Below are 12,400 nucleotides of genomic sequence, written 5' to 3'. Positions count from 1 at the left end.
AGTCAATGCTTCAAGTGAGCAGCAGTTCTGTGAGTGTGTGAATGGGCTGGAAGTGAACCCAGAAGAATTCAAAGTTCATGGGGACCAAATAGGTGTTCCATACCAAACTGCTGCATGACCAGGCTTTGACTGGCTTATTATCACAGATAGGATTCTTCTGTCAGGTTTCAAAATGCATTAAAATACAGTTTTCTGGCAGTTGTATCTATTGAGGATGGGTCAGTTCAGTAGGTTCATGTTTTTGAAGAGATGTGTTTAATTCCCGGAAGTATTCAGTGTGTTGTAGTTGCCATGGGAATGCACAAATGTTCCAGCCATGCATATAAAGAATTGCAATGTTTTTCAGCTGTAGGATGTTGAGGAATGTCAGTATTTTATTTTAAATCAGACCTGAACTCTGCTTCATGGAATCTGCTAGCAAAAGCAACACATCTCTACAGGACATTCACTGTCTTAAATTTTTATAACTTTGGATGTATCCAGATACCTGCTTGTTTGTTTGTGTAAAGTATTTGAGCATTCATCAATGTAAGGAAATCATAGTACAGAACGTTGCCTTTTCCCACTTAGTATGCATATACACACCTACACGCGCCCTTGCATAAATGCATGTACGCATTCCGCTGCACATTTACACAAACGCTCACCCCTCCAAATGCACAGCATAGGTGTGCGCCGTACCCTGGCACACATGCTTGATCACACGCGCGCAACCCCGCACGCTCGTTTGCAAGTGCGCACACACCATCGCACACACTCATGCCCTCGCATGTGCACGCACACACACACACACCCTAACACGCATACCCCCAAATCCTGATCATGGAAGCCCTATCCATGGGAATGGTCTGATGCAGTCAGAAGCAGGATGGTCTGAGGATGTTGAAGAGTTGAGCAGGAGACTTGGCTTGTGGAGAGGTGGAAGTAGCTCAATACCTGGCTAATCTTCAGCTCTTTGTACAGACCAGGAGCTTAAACAAAATTTGAATTTCTAGTGAGGGACTGAAATGGTCATATGACAAAATTTCAAGTTTTAGTCTTTTATTAGAGCAAGCTTACAAAAAACAACATTGCTTACTGGAGTAGTGTTTAAGCAACGTATGTTGCAAACTGTAGAAAAGCTTCCCATTAACTTCAGAAGCAACTGAAAATTAAACCTCTTGGGTATACCGTACTCTGAAGCGGACACTTTACTCTCCAGGAACTGCTCAAAGAGATTCCTAGCACCCAAGAGCTTGTTCCTTTCTTTTCCCTTCCCATTTGGGTCACTCCTAATCCCAGAACTGACTTTCAAGATGTGGGGTGAATTGGAGAGTCTTCCCTCTACACAAAGCTAAGTGAATCTTGTAGCTGTGTTCTGAACCATTATAAACTTGGTCACTTTAATTCGAGTGTCTACTCTCTCCTGCATTCTGTGCTGCATACTGTAGGTAGTTGCTACCTCTATCACCCTTCTTCTGTGTTCCCCTTTGGAAGTCCTTCTCCATGGACCTGGTGTCTGAGTATCAAGTGAACATAATTCGAAATCATTATACAGTCGGCAATTACAAGTATTGCAAAACTTGACATTCCTAACACTGTGCTGGAAGTTGATACTAACTGTCTATCTTCTGTCAGCACGACTGTTCTGGTCAAAATGTGAAGACCTTGCACCTTCCAATAAAACAACCTGAGCCTCCTTTTAACATCCAGCTACAGGTACAGTGGCTCAGTGGTTATCACTGCTGCCTCACAGCACCAGGGACTTGGGTTCAAATCCACCCTTGGGTGACTGTGTGGAGTTTGTACATTCTCCCTGTGTCTGCGTGGGTTTCCTCCGGATGCTCCGGTTTCCTCCCACAGCCCAAAGATGTGCAGGATAAGGTGGATTGGCCATTCTAAATTGCCCATAGTGTTCAGGGCTGTGTAAATTAGGTGGATTAGCTGTAGAAAATGCAGGGATGGGTTGATCTGACGGAATGCTCTTGGAGGGTTGATGTAGACTTGTTGGGCTGAATGGCCTGTTTCCGTACTGTAGGGATTCTATAAAGCCCTGTCTCTTTGATTAAACATTTGGTCATCTGCCTCAGTGTATCCTCTTTTTTTTGTCTATGTGCCATGGTTTAACTGATTGAAGCACCTCGCCATATTTTCTTTTCTGGAAGTTGCTGTGTAAATGCAAAGAATGCAATTCATATGAAACCTTCTGTTTGTTTAAACTTTTCATTAATCACTTCAAAGCAGCGTTGTTATTTGAATTGATAACAGCGGCTGGTTAAATGCTTCAGTTTTGTCAATAAACCTGCTTATTTTCTGAAGTTCATCACCTTATTAAGAAACAGGGTAAATTGTGGAAATCCTGTTACTAAGGTAACTAAACATCTCTGTTGTCAGAGCATCATAAACTGGTTCATGGATGGGGTTGGGGGGGGTGGGAAAGAAGGCTTGGCTTTGTGTGCTGGTAGTTTTATTCAACAGACAGGAAAAGTACTGAGAGAAAATTCACAAATTAAGTCAGTACCTTGTCACATCTTCCAGAGATAGCCTAGAGTGCTTTGGGTACAATAAATTATGAGAATGCTACAATATAGGTAAGTGTTTGCACACAGAAAGATCCCATACAGGTGAGCAATGCGTTTTATCTATTTTTGTTCTTCTTGTCTGAATCTCATCGCGGCTCAATGTGAGACCAATAGCCTATTGAAGGAAAATTCTGTTTTTTTTACCCCTGTGTTTGAAAGTGAGAAACACCAAGTGAAAAAAATTGGACTTGTGTTGATGTCTGTGGGCATAGTTTGTAACCATGCTTTAATTGGATTTCCCTTTAAGTAAAAACAGATGGCCATATCAACAAGGAATTCTAATCTCACTCTTCGTGACTTTTTTTTCTAATCAACACTGCTGGCTTTTTGTACAGATCTGAACTCTGCTTTCACTGTGCCAAAACCATTGGCTGGTATGAGTTCAGATGAAACCAAGTAAATTCACCCAACCCTACAAACGTAAATGCTATACCAAATCATGTTGCCTTAATGACAGTATTTCAATCATCTACATCTGCCTGTATATATTACCTGACTTGCTGATGGTTTCCAACATTTTCTGCTTTTTATTTTATTCCTGATGTCCAGCTGTCTTGCTTTTGTTTAGATATAACAGAGTTTCTCCTCAATGGATTAAAAATATTTCAGAATTAAATCTATAAGCAGCATATGTATTCTGTCCAGCTCTGTAGTTCCATGATGCAATTGGTCTAGCTGCGCTTTGATTATAAAATAATTGTTAAGCCGTTCCATTGTGTTAACCTTCTGCAATCTAGAGCTGTCTTCCAGAATCTCACATGGATTCACGATTGTGACTCTAGGAGAGTGTGTGAGCGTGAGCGATTTGGGGAGAGAAAGAATTGACGTGGAGAGGAGCTGACTGCGAGAGAGTGGGCAGAAAATGGAGAAAAATATGGAAGGTCAAGGAGAGAGAGTAACCGAGAAAGAGAAGTTTAGACAGGGAGAGGGTAAATGAAGCCTGTGTCCAGATGAACATCTCAGACAATACACAGAAAGCATAAAACACACATCCCTATTCCCTCTGACACTTGCACTGTCTCACGCAAACATAAACTAAAAGACATCGTGTACCCTCCCCAAAGGCATTGTGGGTCAACCCACAGCACTTAGATTGCAGTGATTCAAGAAAGCAGCTCACCAATACCTTCTCAAGGGCAACTAGGGATGGGCAATAAATGTTGGCCCAGCCAGTGAAGCTCATGTTCCAGGGCTGAATAAAATAAATCTCCTGTTTTTTAAGTTGCTCCCTCTCTCTGTAACTTACTCCAAGATCGCTACACTCCTTTAGTTCCTCATGGTGGATCGGCTGAGGTCATAACAGTTTGAAATGCTGGTCACTTTAAGGCTCAAACCGAACGGCTGCAGAGATGATTGACAGCAGGTAATGTTCGTCGGGCTTTTCATTTAAGAGCCGATTTCCAGGCCCCTCTTGTGGTACAGCCCGGGTTCAAGTCCCACCTGCAATAACATCGCTGAATAGGTTGATGAGAAAAATAGATTAATTTCTTTTTTAAAAGTTGATTTCTTCCTCCTCCTTCACATTTGGAGTCAGTGCATTGCCTTTAACTGGCTCTGCACTTACCTTTTAATCAATCGGAAAGCACGGGTGATTTACGGTTGGTGGCTAATATATGGAAAAAATACTACAGGTGGTGGGGTGAAAAACTGTTTAGTCTGTATGAGGACGGAGAAAAAAGGTGGGTGGAGAAACGAAAGAGTTGACTTCTCCACTCAGTGCAGAAAGGTTGAGCAAATCAGAGGATCTCCTCCTGGGCCTGGCTTATGTGGCCATCACCCAGCCCAGGCAGAAGGCCTTGGAGGGGATTTGATGCCTGACTGCCCCATCATCTAGGGCTACATTCATATAGTCAGAGAGATATGCAGCATAGAAACAGACTCTATGGTCCATGCCAACCAAATATCCTAAATAAAGTTAGTCCCGTTTGCCAGCACTTGGCCCATATTCCTCTCAACCTTTTCTATTAGTTCTGGTCACCGCATTATAAGAAAGATGTGGAAGCTTTGGAAAGGGTGCAGAGGAGATTTACGAGGATGTTGCCTGGTATGGAGGGAAGATCTTACGAGGAAAGGCTGAGGGACTTGAGACTGTTTTCATTGGAGAGAAGAAGGTTGAGAGGTGACTTAATAGAGACATATAAGATAATCAGAGGATTAGATAGAGTGGACAGTGAGAGCCTTTTATCCAAGAATGGTGATGGCGAGCACGAGGGGGCATAGCTTTGAATTGAGGGGTGATAGATATAGGACAGATGTCAGAGGTAGTTTCTTTACTCAGAGAGTAATAAGGGTATGGAATTCTTTGCCTGCAACAGTAGTAGATTCACCAACTTTAAGTACATTTAAGTCGTCATTGGACAAGCATATGGACATACATGGAATAGTGTAGGTTAGATGGGCTTCAGATTGGTATGACAGGTTGGTGCAACATCGAGGGCCGAAGGGCCTGTACTGCGCTGTAGTGTTCTATGTTCTATTCATGTACCCATCCAGATGCCTTTTAAATGTTGTAATTGTACCAGCCTCCACCTCTTCCTCTGGCAGCTCATTCCATACACGCACCACCCGTTGTGTGGAAAAAGTTGCTCCTTAAGTCCCTTTTAAATCTTTCCCCTCTCACCTTACCCACAGGTGTCCTTCGATTGGCAGCATGTGGTATCCAGCAATACCATTAAAGCCTTTAAAGAGAGGGTGGGCACTGTGGGGATTAGAGTGCAATATTTACCCTCTCCCCAAATCCATTTTGCTTTAATCCCTTCCCTCTTTACCCACCCCTCCCTTTTTGTTATTATCACACATGCCCTGGTTTTGTTTTGTTGAATTAGTAACATGGGTGATTGGGTGGAGCTTTTAGTTAGAACTGTGGGATTCTTCTGGCCTTTTGCAGCACAGGGGTAGTGTTATTATCTCTGGTCAAGCATGTCTGGGTTCTGGGCCTACCTGTCCAGGATATGAACTTGTCCAAACAGGTTGATTTAAAATAATAAGAGCTGACTTCTTCCCCAGTGTGTGTTGCATCTGGGCAGGGAAAAGAATAAATGAATGTGTGTGCTCTATGGTAGATTTCAAATAAGACCTCGTACATCTCAAAGTCTTTTGCTGCCTGCTTCAACATACAGATATTTGTCTGTGAAACACACAGCTCCAGACTTCATTTCCTAACTTGGGATACTCTTGACTGGACTGTTATCTCTCTGAAAGATGTGAACGCATTGCAAATCCTATTCACACAGAATGGTATCTGGTATGAGGAACTTCAGCCATCTGGGTAGATTGGTCAATATCTTTTCAATCAACCTGTTTGGCCATACTATGGCACTCAGTCCCAAGCTGCCTCGAAAGAACTTTAGACCTCTGGCCCTTAGACACTAGCACTCTGCACCCAGAATATTGTGGTAGGAGCATTCAAAAGGCAGCTTATTATTTAAATGGAGAGAGTCTCAAACTAAAAAAATCACAATGCAGAGGGATCTGGGTGTTCCTGTGCATGAAGCACACAAAGTTTATCATGCAGGTGCAGCAAGTAAATAAGAAGCCAAATGGAATTTGGGCCATTCTTGCTCGGAAGTTGGTGTTGTAAAGAAGTCTTGTTGCACCCGTGCAGACTGTTGGTGAGGACCCAGCTGGACTACTGTGTGCAGTTTTGGTCCCTGTATTTAATGACGGAATAGCCTATTTCTGTTCCTAATTCATTTGTTCTTATTACTGCTGTAAGGTAGGAAAGAGAGTAACAAATTTGCACATAGGAAATTGATGTAACCAGCAATGTAATTTTGACTAGATGATCATTTTTTTTTTTGAGATGTTGCCTGAAGGACCATTACTGTCCAGGATACTAGGCACAACTCCCCTGTTCACTTCAAAACAGTGTTATGGAACCAGCCTTTACATCAAAAATGACTATAAATTGAATGGCTGAAAACCACAGAGTTTTAAGTTTAAAAAATCACACAACACCAGGTTATTATAGTCTAAATTAGAGAGGCGCTGGAAAAGCACAGCAGTTCAGGCAGCATCCAGGGAGCAGTACTGCTCCTTGGATGCTGCCTGAACTACTGTGCTTTTCCAGCGCCTCTCTAATCTAGACTCTGGTTTCCAGCATCTGCAGTCATTGTTTTTACCAGGTTATCACCGTCCAATAGGTTTAATTGGAAGCAAGAGGTAGTTGTGACTACCACCTGATGAAGGAGCAGCGCTCCGAAAGCTAGTGCTTCCAAATAAACCTGTTGGACTATAACCTGGTGTGGTGTGATTTTTAACTTTGTACACCCCAGTCCGACACCAACATCTCCAAATCATGACAGAGTTTTAAAAGACTGAAATGACTTCCTATATGTGTGGCTGGGGAATCTGGAACCAGGATGCACATTCTCAGAATAAGGGGCGTGCAAAAAGATGGAATCTTTTTCATGCTGGGTAGTAAATTCTCCACACTCGAGGAATGCTGAAGCTCAGCCATTGAGTATAATCAAAGAAGAGATGAATAAATCTTTGGATACTTATGACCTCAAAGGATGCGGAGATACTATGGAGTAAATTGCCCAGAATGGCATGGAAAGCTTGAGGGGCTGAATGGTCTGCTCCTATCTTCCTGTATTCCCATGAGATTAAGAATTGCATACTCTACCAGCTAAGCTGGAGTAGCATTGGACAGATTGGATAAGATGGGGGAAGGGAGGGTGAAGAGGAGGTTAGCTTGAGTTTTTCAATTGTGTGCAGTCTGGACAGAACAGGTTGAAACTATATGGCAGAAGGACAGCACAGGAACAGGCCCTTCGATCCTCCAAGTCTGTTCCGATCTTCATGCCTTAACTAAACTAAAAACAAACCAGCCCTTATTTGGCCCATATCCCTGTATTCCCTCTCTATTCATGTAAAGATCCAGATGCCTCTTAAATGTTGCCAATGTGCCTGCTTCCACGACATCTTTAGGCAAAGCATTCCAGGCTCCTACCATTCTGTGTGAAAACCTTTCCTCGCACATCTCCCTTTTAAACTTTCCCCCTCTCACCTCGAACCTGTGCCCCCTTACAATTTGAAACTTTAACCCTGGATAAAAGCCTCCGATTATCCACCCTACCTATGCCTCTTATTATTTTGTAGACCTCTATCAAGTGTCTGCTCAGCTGCCATCTTTTCAGTGAAAACAATCCTAGTCTTTTTTAACCTTTCCTCATAGCCAATGCCCTCTCGACCAGGCAACATCCTTGTGAACCTTCTCTGTACACTCCCCAAAGCTTCCACGTCCTTCTGATTGTATGGCGATCCAAAACTGCACACAACACTCCAAATGTGGCCTTACAAGGGTATTATATAGCTGCAACATGGTTTGCCAACTCTTGTACTCCATCCCTTGGCCAATAAAGGCAAGAATGCCACATGCCTTCTTAATCACCTCCGTTACCTCTGTTGCCACTTTTAGGGAATAGTGGACCTGCACACCCAAATCTGCCTGTATGTTAATGTTCCGAAGGATTCTGCCATTTACAGTATAATTCACACATAAATTTGATCCTCCAAAACGCATCACCTCAAGAAGCAGAGCACACTATTTTAAGATGAATAGCGAAAAAACAACAATACCATAAATAAAACTGTTTTTACGAAGTGGGTGTTTAAGATCTGAAATGCACAGTCTCAGCACAGTGGAGACCAATTAATTGAGGTCTTCAGACATGAATCAGATAATTACCTGAAATTATAATGATTTGGATGCCCACGGAGGGGAAAGGTCTGGAGGGGAGCTATGTGATTAGCTCTTCTAGAGAGCAGGAATATAATGGGCCAAAGAGCCTCCTTGCGTGTTCTAAGTCTATTATAATGCATGTAATGTCTTTGCCTTTGATCTCTCTCTCTCTGTCTGTCTCTCTTCTCTCTTTCTCTTTTTTTCTCTCTCTTTCTCTCTTCCTCGCCCCATCTCTCCCCTGCCTTTGAAATGCTCCTTTAAAGCCGCAATCTTTTACCAGCTCTCTGATGACCTGCACTAACATTGCCTTGTGAGGCAGGGTGTCACGTTTTGTTTGAAGCATGTTGGGAGACATTTCCCTCTGTTAAAGTTGTTATATAAATGTGGATTCATAGTGAACTAATGGCATTATGTCAGGCAGCAGCTCTGCAATTACAGGTATGGACCCACATGGCTTTAAAATATCCCTTGATTTGCATCTGATTATTATTCATTAGTTGAGAGTCATAAAGGTTCAAAGTCACCTCTTCAAAAGAGATGCCCAATGACACCTCACTGTCACATGACAACATGACCTGATCAAACTGTACATTCCGAAATTGGAATTTGCCGTGTGACTCATTTCCCTGGTTTTAATGATCTCCCGAGTTTCACATCTCTGTATCCGTTTGCAATTCTAATTCAGAAACAGAATAATACATCCTGATCAAGATGAAATCGCAAAATCTTTCCCCACTTTTTCTTTTGTTAACAATACTGTTTCTGAAGACTGGTTTCTGGAAAACCAGTTTAATGAACCAACTTAATGGGCTGGAGTTAATTGAAATTTCAGTTTGGAAACTTTACTGGATATTTTACAAACCTTTTAAAAAATGAAACCAGTTCTCTTAACGGTGACAAAATATATAACCAGCTTATCGGCTTCTGGCTTTCTTTCAAAAACAAAAAATTCTTTTTGGATTGCAGTGCATAAACTCTACATGAGAGAGCAATGATTGCTCAAGGCCTTTCAGAGCTTTTTTTGCTATAAGTCCTCTGCCTGATTCTAGGAGCTGGAAGTAGACCTATGAACGTACCAGTTAGTCGATTGTTGAGTCAGTCTCCTGTGTATTGCAGTTCATGGGGCATACCATTTACTTGAATCTGTCCAGAACAAGATTTTAAGTCTGCTGTGACTTGCCTTACATCCATCAGGCCTTGATTCTCCACAGCGAATGTTTATATCTCAGTCTGTGACAGAGGTGTTTTGTTTCTAGATTTTATTTTGGCAACCAAAAGTATTTATTCCTTGACAGATCATAGGTTTGACTCACATTCCTTGAACAGGAGAACAGCCGGAATGGATTTGAGGGAGCCAGTTACTGCAGATGTTGGAACTTGTACTGAAACAACAAATGCTGGAGATCACAGTGGGTCAGGCAACATGCATGGGGAGAGAGAGCAAGCTAACATTTTGAGTCTAGATGACTCTTCATCAGAGAGGACGTGAAGCTTGACTGGCTCAGGAGAAACTAAGATGCAGCTCTCAGAATGAGGGAGGGATTTCAACTCTGTAACTAGGTGACTGGCACAGGCAGGGTGATTTTCCACTGTTCAAATTGAAAGGCTACCGACGTTTTAAAAATAAATGGCCTTGTGCCCCGGTTGTACTGACCAGCGTGTTAAAACTGTCTTATGAGAGACATTTTGAACACCATGCACTTACTTAATTCATCCAGTTTCATTCATAAAACCTTCCTGTTCTGGCAAAGCCCATTGGAGTTACACCGTGCAAGTTTTTAGTATATTGTGTGTGAGTTTTACCTGAAATATTGCACTGCGGTGGAGGGGTGGGGTGCCCAATACTCATCTGTCTGTTCTGTGTGCGTTTGAAGCAGCAATCTTGCTTGGTGCAAGCACAAGATTCCTGCAGGCTAAAGAAGCTATAAACTTCAAAACTTGTGAGTCCAGTCCCAGCTAAAACATTCACTAGCCCATGTCGACTAGCTGGTTTTTAGCAGTTGGATGCGCTGCCAGGGCACTTTTGTTGCCACGTGGGCAAAGGTAACCTCCTGAGCCTGACCTTTGAATGGGCGCTGCCATAGATAGTGCTGCTGCCCTTGCCTTACACAAGACCAGCACTGGAGTTGTGGCTGCCACTTTCTGCAGCATTGAGCGTAGTTACAGATCAAGGACAACCTGTTTTATGGTGCATTTACAAACCAGAGCACAGCGGCTGACAGATGAGCAAGTTTTGTCACTGTGTCACATCTGTTGTTCAATCTAAGGTCACAGCAGCTTCTCCTTGCTGCGTACAGACCGTTAACACTTTCTGTAGCTTTATTTGGTCGAATTGTTGCTGCTTAATACATTGCATTTGATCAATATGAGCCCCTACAGAATGGGAGAAGGTCATGTGAAAAAGCCACTCCTTTCCGGCACGGTGGCTCAGTGATCAGCACTGCTGCCTCACAATGCCAGGAACCCCAGTCAATTCCAGCCTTGGCAACTGTCTGTGTGGAGTTTGCACATTCTCCCCGTGTCTGCGTGGGTTTCCTCCGGGTGCTCTGGTTTCCTCCCACAGTCCAAAAATGTGCAGGTTTGGTGGATTGGCTGTGCTAAATTTCCCATAGTGTCCAGAGATGTGCAGGGTAGGTGGATTTGCCTTGGGAAGTGCAGAGTGACAGGGACAGACTAGGGGAATGGGTCTGGGTGGGATGCTCTTTGGAGGGTAGGTGCAGAAGGGCCGAATGGCCTCTTTCCGCGTTGTAGGGATTCTGTGAATCTGAATCACAAACAATTTCAGGTCTAATGTTCCTTGGTTTGCCCAACTGCCTCATAAATTGTTTGGAAACCATGACTCCATGTCAGTAATGCTGTACGATCTAATTTGAACATTCTGGGCTTGAGTACTTTAATATGAGAGCATTGGGCGATGGTCTGTCTGTGTGGAGTTTGCATATTGTCCCTGTGTCTGCGTGGGTTTCCACTTTCATATGCTGCTGGGCTGCCTGCAATAGACTCGGTGGGCTAGAACGAGAAGGGTTAATGTAAGGCCATGGTTTGGGTTTGTGAAACTGGAATTATCCACGAATTGTAAGGCACGTCTCAGTGAGCTTTATGGTTGAGTCAGAGACCTCGAGTTGATTAAATCATTCAGCTGTGCATCGCCCTTTAATCAATTCTCTGTTAAAATAAAACACGCTGGAATGGTCATTATCACCAGATCAGTGCACGGTCGAGTAAGATCAAAGAATATGGCTGGCCAGCAGTCAACAATTTCTCAGAAGTACAGTTAAATCCCATGGTCTTCAGTTAATATGTCAGAGACACCCTACAGGATAAACTCCCTTTTCAAAACTTTTCACAGGAATTGATCAAAGAAACATTTAAAAAAAAATGCCAACTCGGGTTTTTCTAGGAGGCGGGGGGAGAACATGCATAACTTTTATCCAAAGTAAATATAAAACTGTTACTTTTGGGAGCTCTGGTAATTGGTCACGTGAATGTATCTTTTCCAACACTGTGGGCCAATCAGGACCTATGCTTTACTGGCAAATCCCATTGAATCTATTGCAGTGTCAGCAGTGGCCAGTTGGAATCACTCCAGCCCCGTAGTCAGAGGTTTATGTTTGCTGTCCAATCCCAAGACCCGATCGCAAATCCTAATCTGACACTCTGTGCAATACAGCCATCTTTCAGATCACTCTAATCTAAACTCTGATTTCCAACATCTGCAGTCCTCACTTCTGCCATCTTTCAGATCAGACATTTAACCGGACCATTATGTAGTCTCGTGAGTGGTCATTGAAGATCCTATGGCGTAGTTTCAAGGCTTAATGACTCTAAGAGCAGTGCCCTGACTCATGTTTGCTTGTGTCTTCACAAAGAGAAAGATTGCCTAATGATTAACACACTGCTCTGTGTGTGTGTTTGTTTGTGCTGGATGCCATATTTTCTTGCATCATAGCACTGACTACACTTCTTCAAATCTACTTGAGATTGGCTGTAAAGAGCTCTGGGACTTCTGGAACTTGCAAAGGCACTATATCAGTGCATGTTTTGTCTGTGTAGCAACAGGTTCTACATTGTGAGTGCTCTGGGTAAAGAAAAAAAGTCTGAATTTCTCAGTTTTTTCTTGCTGGGAAAAACTTTATGCATAATTTTAAATTTT

At 42.9% G+C, this 12,400-nt stretch overlaps 1 protein-coding gene across 5 annotated transcripts in view; it reads left to right on the top strand.

The window, feature by feature from the left end:
• The window catches only part of nos1apa (nitric oxide synthase 1 (neuronal) adaptor protein a), a 385,272-nt gene that overhangs the window by 196,901 nt on the left and 175,971 nt on the right, over positions 1–12,400 (top strand). The gene's annotated exons all lie outside the window — the stretch shown is intronic.

This window comes from Chiloscyllium plagiosum, chromosome 11, assembly GCF_004010195.1.
Source record: "Chiloscyllium plagiosum isolate BGI_BamShark_2017 chromosome 11, ASM401019v2, whole genome shotgun sequence".
Classification (NCBI taxonomy): Eukaryota; Metazoa; Chordata; class Chondrichthyes; order Orectolobiformes; family Hemiscylliidae; genus Chiloscyllium; species Chiloscyllium plagiosum.
Note: the sequence above shows the minus strand (reverse complement) of the source record. Positions and strands in the feature narration are given on the sequence as shown.